The following is an 8,537-nucleotide window of genomic DNA, read 5'->3' as shown; positions in this document are numbered from 1 at the left end:
TTTTTTAAAAAAGATGTATTACTTAGGCATACAGAAGTGGGGTACAGCCCAGAGGCACAGGTGTGATGAGAGGATTCATCAGAGACAGAGTGGGGAACAGACAGAACTGAAGAACACTGCTGAGGAGAGCAGTGGGTGGGTCAGGAGAGATCTGCCACAATATTTGGATCACCTCTGGGGCTGGGGATTGAACTCACACTGAAGTGATAAATATGTATAATTAGTTGAGATTTCCAAGTAAATTATTTAAGGCATGGTTTATTCCTCTTGAGCTCCTGTTATTTGCCTGTCACCATCCTAGAAAATTTACATGGACAATGCTATTTATTTCCTACACTAAATCTGAAAAAACAAAAACAAAAACATAGTCCTATTATTTTGAATATTAATAACATGGATATACAACAAGTGTATTTTCCCCCAAACACTTTAATTAAATCAACACTTGAAGAATTGTTAGTGTTCCAAAAAAGCTTATACTAGCTTTGACTTACTTTAGCACTAAAGTTATGAGAAGGAATCAAAATGACTCATAGAGTAAAAGGGAAAGGTGGGCCCCTCCCTGGTGGCACAGTGGGTTAAAGCACAGCACTAAGAAGCTAAAGACACTTCAGCATGAGTTCTATCCTGGCCCTGGAGGTGACCACATGGCACCGCAGACCTTTCCTGACCTGACTGCTGCTCCCCTCAGCAGTGTACTTAGTCAGTCTGCCTATTTTGCTCTCCCTTCTGTCTCTGATGAATCCTCTCATTGCCCCTGCACCTCTGGCCTGTACCCCAGTTCTGTATGTATAAATAAATAAATCTTAAAAAAAAAAAAGGGAAAGGTGAATACCCGTCATTAAAAATGGGAACCTAAACATACACATCAATTAATTGTTGACTTCCTAACAACTCTTGTCTTTGAGGTGAAACAACTCCAAACAGTTCCATTCTTTTTGTCATTCAAACATTAAATTCCTGAGGAATAGAAAGTGAGTAGTTTTGTCTTTATCACATCTACAAACATTAGATAGAGAATGGCAGAATATGAAAGGCGGTCCCATCAAAACTGAATCAATGAAAGAGAACTGGCAAAACAACCAAAGTACTATTACTAAGTGAAAGCAAAGTGGAGTGACTGTTAGCACTACTAATAGCTGATGATGAGATTATAACCCACTAATAGGTCTGATGATGAGATTATAACCCACATTTTTTTATCTACATTTGGATAAAATGCCTAGTGTTTTTTTGTTGTTTCTTCTCATGTTCAAAAGGTCTAGTCAATTTCTTTTACACTTGAAAATTAGCAATTTTTGTCTAATTCTATTCTGTCTACTGAAGCTCATTTTTTCCCCATAATAAAATTTTGACATCAAAACATGATGTGTTTTGATTAAAATTCTTGACATGAAGAATTTTAATCTGTTGTTTAGTAGATATCAAGAGTCATGAATATATATATTTGATAAGAAAACTGTTAGGATAATCACTGTGAGAAGAAAATGTCTTTCTAAGAACTTCTTGAGACCTTTAACCTCAGTATGTTAAGAAAGAATTCTAATAAATCTTTAATCACCAAACATAATGCTGCATTTAAAAAGCAGTCCTCAAGAAGTCATTGAATATAGCACAATTATAATCTAATAATTATATTTTCAATATTACTCTATGTCCACAACTTCTGTATGGATCCTTTTATAACTTATAAATACACATAGACCTTGACCTTATACTGTCAAATATACCTCATGAATAGAGGTTACAAGAGACTGCATTTCCATTCCAAATTTCCAGAATGAATATGACTAAGAGGGAATATCAAAGAGTTCTGGCTACATTGACCTACCAGAAAGCTTTGCTGAAGGTGAGCCAAGGTGATCCAGTAATACCTATGGTGTATGGAACCTATTCAGATGTGGAGGATTGGGAGTTCCATATAGACTGATTTGACAATATTCTTTTTAAACCTAAATTTTACAAGCAAGTACACACAGATGAACACAAAAGGTTGAGAAACTTGATTAAAATTTGTCAAGCAGAAAAGTCTTGCCATTCCTATGTCTCAGCAAGTTTCTGTATAAGCTTTTAAGTTCAGAAACTACCATCAATAGTTTTTAGGGTTTCATATAAACTTTAAAAAAAAGCTCAAGCATACATCACACTGCCATTATCTAAAATTTTGTTTACTTCTATAATTCCATTTTATGGTAATATTCTCAAATATATTTAAATCAATAGCTTAGTGATCAAGATATGATTATGTCTATTTATTATGGTTACCTAACCTCAAGTGGTCAGAATTCTGTCTAAGTTGCTTATTCTGTTTGTTAGACTGGCCCTTCAAGTCAGATAAGGAATTCTGTTTTATCAAAAACCACTGCTAAGCCAGAGACATAAAGTCTGAAGTGTAGGTTATCCATGTCTCTATCACTACCCTCTGGTAACTTCATTTCTGCTGCCAGAATCAGAGGGTGGTTTGGGTTTTGTTTTGTCTGTTCCTTTTTTTTTTTTCCCTTATTTTATTTATTTATTTATTTGTTAATTATCCTACCCAAAGTTTTTTATTTATGTGGGTAATATTGTTTTATAATACTGTACATGATTTAGAGGTACAGGCTCACACACCTTCAGGTATATGCTACCACCCCCCACACAACCACAACCACAGACCTTCACCACAGTACTGGGCCCATTCATTTTCTATTAAGTCTTTTGAATAAAGAACATTAAGGGGACTCTCAGTTTATTCATTACTTTAGTATCTGAGAGAAAAGGAAAATGGTTATTAAGCAAGCACACTACACATATAGAGCAATCCTATACTAACAATTGGGAAAAGTTTGTTTACATTCTAGTAGTTACCTATGAGCTGTTTGTATAATTTCACATGTGATGTTTCATCAACATTAAAAGATCCCAGTATAATATGTGCATTACAAAAGAGAAAATTCAAACACAACATTTTCTACATACACCCAACGCTTTTCTTACTTAATGTAACAAGTTTCTTTTAGTCATTTATTTTACTGAAAATATTAAAAACATAATTTTTAAGAGCCACAAACTTTTCAAATTAAATTATATCTTTAAAACATGCTAATATGAAACCACTGAAGTTGTTCTTTTCATGAACAGAATAAATCTAAAATGCCCAATAACCAAACCCTTACAATGACAACTTTCAAGACATTGTCAAATTCTTGAAGTTTATGGATTATTTTTATTTTTTGCATCTTCTGTCCTTGACAGTAACTTAAAACTAATTCCTATATTTTTTATAAAGCTTAGCATAAACATTATAAGGTAGTGTATATCATTCTATTCTTACTGGAAGTGAAACCTTTGCTTCCTCTCCAATATGCTATAGTATGCTGGTTTATGATAAGCATGTTCATTAAAAAAGAAAATAAATCACTTTTATGGGAGTTGCCCTCATGTTTATTTCAGAGGGCAAGATGCTGAGAAGGACCCCATATGCGGTAATACAGTGGTTACATGGCTGAAACTGAGGAAAACTTCCTTTTGCTCGATAGCAAATCACTATAATATGCATTACTGTATGATTCTCTCAAGTGTATTCCACTACCAGGAGATTTGTGTAGTCAGTGTGGTGGGTTAATGAACTAAACTCTCTCATTAAGAGACCAGAGTTCTATTTACTTGTGTGTTATGTATTTTATGTATAAAATAAGGAGATAATTGTTTTGAGCTATTAAATTGCCTTTTCATCCTCAATCAGCATGTGGTGATACCTTGTTCTTCAGAATGAGGTGCTTATCCACACTAATGTGTAATTTTCATATAATTTTGAAACTTTCAAGCACATATAAGTATTTGGCAGCTTACACAGATGATACTTTGAGAAATGAAGCTTGAAAAAAGACTATAGGTTAAAAAGGATTCTTATGACTTAAAATGATTCTGGCATATAACATCTAGATAAGATCCCCATGAGTACCTGGGATCAAAATAAGTAGCTTTTCTTTAAAAGTTATTTTCATCTAAAACTAGAGGAAATAGTTGCATGTTTGTAGGTTCCATCTTCTTTGTCTTATGTGTTGCCTCTGTTGTGTGACCTGTTGGTATCAAATTCACCCTGATGGATCATATTGTTACCCTCTTCTCCCACCATATTAGGTCTGGTTTACCTCTCCATTTGCTATTGTGTTGCTTTATAATTATAATAGCCTCTGTAACACTTTCATATTTGTCTTGGTGTTTATAATTTATTTTAATTTTTGTTTGTCAATGACTGTTTACACTGCCTTATGTCTTCCATGTTAATTTTGCAGGGTGAAGGATTCTAGGCTGGACATCACTTTTAGATGCAGAATTATCTTCCTATCCCCTTCATACTTGTGATATTTCTACTTCATATTTGTGATATTTCTACTGAAAATTCTGGCAGAAAATCTAATTGTTCCCTAAATCTGTTTTAGTACTGATTAATTTTTAGTAATGATTTTAGTATTTTATCTTTATTATTGGCTCTCAACAATTTACTGTAATGTGTTGGTGTATATCTGTCTGGTTTTATTTTGTTTGGAATGTTTTGGGTCTCTCGTATCCCATATCCAGGTGCTTTTTCACTGACAATCTAAAGGAAACTATTCCTTTAAATAATTTTTTAAATGTTTTTCTCTTTATTTTCTTCTCTTGGAACCCCTTATTATTCTTTAGGTTTTCTAAAAGGCTCTTACACTTTTTCACTTAAAATTATTTTCCTTTTGTTCTATTTATGTGTTCTTTGACATTTCACTTTTGAGCTTATTAATTTTCTTCACTGTTTGACTTTATCTGCTGTTGAGGTCCGCCATTTAGTTTTTAAATTTGTTATAGTATTTCTTAACTCCCTTACCTCTAATTGTATCTGCCTAATAGTTTCTCTATTTTTATTGTATTGCTGTCTTATACCTTCTATCATTTGAGTTCCATAAATGTTATAATTCTGACATTGAGTTATCCTTCATTCACATTCCAAAGTTCTGCTGGATTGAATCCTTTTAGGGACTTATGCCCAACATGTAGTATGTGCTTTATTCTCTTAACTTTTTTTTTGTTTTGATATGGTTAGTAGAGTTAGACTGGCAGATCACTGATTCTGCACCTACTCAAATAATCAGAGAACTGAGGCCAGCAATGACAGAAAACAAGGTAGAGAAGGACATCTCTGGTGAGCATCAAGGCTTTAAGTTTCCTACTGTCTTGTGGGTACCAGAGTTGTGGGGTAGGGGTCTTTAATGATCATCTCCTCATATCTAGACATCAATCTAAGTGTTTAACTATAATGTATTTCATTTGGACTAATAAAATACATTACCCTTAAAAGCTGGCTAAATAAACCACTTAGCATCTATGGTAGAAAAAATAATTCATTTTCAAAAATATCTACAACCTAATTTCTGAAACTGTAAGTACTTTCTGTGATAAAAGAGACAATGCAGACATTATTACACTGGAAATATTGAGGTGAGAATACTTTCCTGTATTATCCAAGTGGACCCAAAATTACCTCAGGGTTCTTAAGAAAGGGAGATGGGAGGATCAAATCAGAAAATGTGACAATAAAACAGAAGCTATTAGTGAAGATGTGATTATGCTCTACACTCAAATTGAAAAGGGAGGAACCGTTAAACAAGGATTGCATGTTACCCCTATAAACTGAATAAACAAGTAGATTCTTCTTATAGGTCCTCTAAAAGGAACTAGTCCCAATGGTATTTTTAAAGTCCATTTTAGATCTCTTACATATAGAACTGTATTAAACTTATAATCCTGTGGTATTTTGTACAGCAACAATAGGAACGTATACAGCATCTTTCACTTTCACATTCATCAAGCCCTAACCCACATACATTTTTTTACATCATTTTGTGCCTTTTTCCATCTGATTTGTAATCCCCGTCGGCTTCCCATTACCCCCTTATACATTTTTGTTGTAAATGTGGATTGTGAGAAAAGTGGGAAAAATGGAAAGTACTAATAATGAAGACTCACACTAAAACAACTTGACTTAATTTTGATTCTAACTAATTTTAACTAGTTTAATTAAAAATTAACTACTTAATTCATGTATTAAGAAAATTGGAATCCCTCATTTTGTAATTTGTGATCACTTTTTACTCTTAAGTCTTTTTTATCTTTACAAACACAAAACTGTAGCCAGAAATGCCAGGTTCAGGTTGCCTGTTACTGCCAACAGCCACTGAGCAGAGACAGGAATTGAATCTACAAGGCTTACTTTATTGTTCAAAGCCAGCAATCTGAGTGAACAGTATGTATTTCACCTCCAAAAAACCACCTGACATCTAAGCTCAAGCTGGTCTTTTTCAGGTGACTTAAACAAAGACAGTTACAGTTAGTCATTAGCACACAGCCCATCACAACAGCCTATCATGGCTGGGGTCCTGGTCTTTGTCATAATCATGCCCAGTTTGTTGCCACTTTCTTTGTCATCTTGACCCAGATACACTCTCTTTTCTTAATGGTGTTAATGGCCAGCACAACCTCAGGCATCATTGGGGACACAGTCTCATTTAACAGATGATTAACCATATGCTGTCTGTGTATGTGTGTGCATGTGCTGTGTACTTGTGTGCTGTGTGTATGTGTTGTGTGTGCATGATGTATGTACACATGTTGTATGTGTTATGTCTGTACATGTTGTGTGTGTTGTATGTGCACATGCTGTGTGTGTGCTGTGTGTTGTGTGCTGTATCTATGTGCTGTGTGTGCTGTGTATACGCATGATATGTATGGTGTGTATACACATACTGTGTGAGTACACACTGTGTGTATGTGTGCTGTGTGTTGTGTGTACGTGTTGTGTGTATGTGCTGTGTGTACGTGCAGGTTCCTATACTATGTGTAATGCCCTTCCCTTCCTTCCTGGTTCCTAGCACAACTTCAGCATTTCACTTTGACATTTCCTTCCTTAATCTTTATGCTTATTTATTATATTACTGGTTCAATACAATGTTTGACATTTGGAGGGAGGTATATAGAGAAATTATGTTTTTGTAGGTTTTATAATGCAGTTCATAAATAATTAACTTGGGATATTTATTTAATAAATGGACAAGTGAAAAGATTAAATTAAGTCAGGTCAGATTGTTTTGGGACTTCACAGGTAAAAATAAGTCAGAGGTTTATATAGAACATATAAAGAGGATCAGGCCTATTAGCTGAGAGGACAGCAAATGATTTTGAGTCATGAACTCAGAAAAAAAGTCTTTCAATCACACGTGAATATATATGTTATTTATTTATAACCATGTCACACAATCCCTAAAGTTTTTTCTTTTATCAAATAAGAAGTCATTTTATAGTAGCTCATCATTTTCCTGAATATATAACTTTTTATATATAATAGGATATTTTGATACATTAATCTATCTGATTTTATTCATCTATTTTTTTCCTACCCATACCTCTTCCACAATAAAATACGAACTCTGAATCTTCAGTTTTTTAAAAAGTTAAATTCCTAATTCCAATTTACAAATAAGTGAAACTCTTTAAATACATTGTCTTGAAAGCCAAGTATTTGAATTTGAGTCAGATTTTTGTGAAAGAGAAGTTTTAAATTCCAAAGTTGCAGAGTTTCAAAATATCCTGTCACAACCTTTATACCATAATAAAGTACACGGGATTATCTAATATCCACCTTTAATTCTCAAAGGATAGTGAGAATTAGTGACTGTTATCAATATTATACTGTACCCTAACTTAGAATTCATGACTTTCTCACTTGGGATATTTTCAATGGAAAGTGTCATAAAATCTACACCAGACTGCCTTAATATGAACAAATTATTAGTGCAAATATCTGCACCTCTGTGAGTTGCAGACAAGTATGCATTTAGGTACTCTATTTCTGTTGCTATCTCTTCATACAGACTATGTACTTAATTTTAACACTAGCTCCCTTTCTTGCTAGATATTGATTGCCTGAAGCTATCATGGTCTATGTGCCTTTTAATTTTTATTTAGCCAGCTGTTCAGGGTATTTTCTGTTTTTATTATTTCTTAGGAGAAAGAAACTTGCCTTCTGGAAACCCTCTGCCAATTCGGCCTGACTGATCATTTGTGTTGAATTAGCACTGTGACCAATAAGAGTATCTGACCTGCTGTTTAGTTTGAGTCAGATAGGTTGGCATAGTAGGAATGGACTTAAGGCTCACTGTTCTTTTAAAATATGAACTGTAATAAATAGTGCTAAGCACTGTGAGGGAAGCAATCCTACAGGCTTCTTAGAGTGAATATTCAGGAATATTGCCGGCCAGTTGAATTGGACATGTTGGTGGCATTTATAACACAAAAATCAATGGGCACTATTTATCCCATTTTATGTTTTCCCATATGTTGATGATATAGCACAAGTTGGGTAAACACAGTGATAAACATAGTGTGACCATGGTGTAGGATGTTTGTATATTATGTACATTAAGGAAAACTGCTCTATAACAAAATAAAATGAGTTTTCAATAATCAACAACATGGATATTCCTGAAAATAAATACCTTAAATGAAATGAATCTTAAAAAAAAAAA

This window comes from Condylura cristata, unplaced genomic scaffold (assembly GCF_000260355.1).
Source record: "Condylura cristata isolate star-nosed mole 26May11 unplaced genomic scaffold, ConCri1.0 scaffold00002, whole genome shotgun sequence".
NCBI lineage: Eukaryota > Metazoa > Chordata > Mammalia > Eulipotyphla > Talpidae > Condylura > Condylura cristata.
This window is presented reverse-complemented; position numbering follows the sequence as displayed.